This window comes from Nanorana parkeri, unplaced genomic scaffold (genome assembly GCF_000935625.1).
Source record: "Nanorana parkeri isolate BGI_ZX_2015 unplaced genomic scaffold, ASM93562v1 scaffold5137, whole genome shotgun sequence".
NCBI classification, from domain to species: domain Eukaryota; kingdom Metazoa; phylum Chordata; class Amphibia; order Anura; family Dicroglossidae; genus Nanorana; species Nanorana parkeri.
Window position 1 is genome coordinate 1 of NW_017311397.1, and position 204 is coordinate 204.

Sequence of the window (204 nt, forward strand, 5' to 3'; positions counted from 1 at the left end):
CACGTATGACACGGAACATTCAACCAGAACACGTATGACACACGGAACATTCGTTTTGTTCCTTTCTCACGTCAGCCGGTTCGCCGGCACAGAAATAATTTACATGACGTTTCATTTTGTGAATGTTTTTCCCGCGTGTGGAGTCCTCCCGCGTGTGGGGTCCTCCCGCGTGTGGGGTCCTCCCGCGTGCGGGGTCCTCCACGG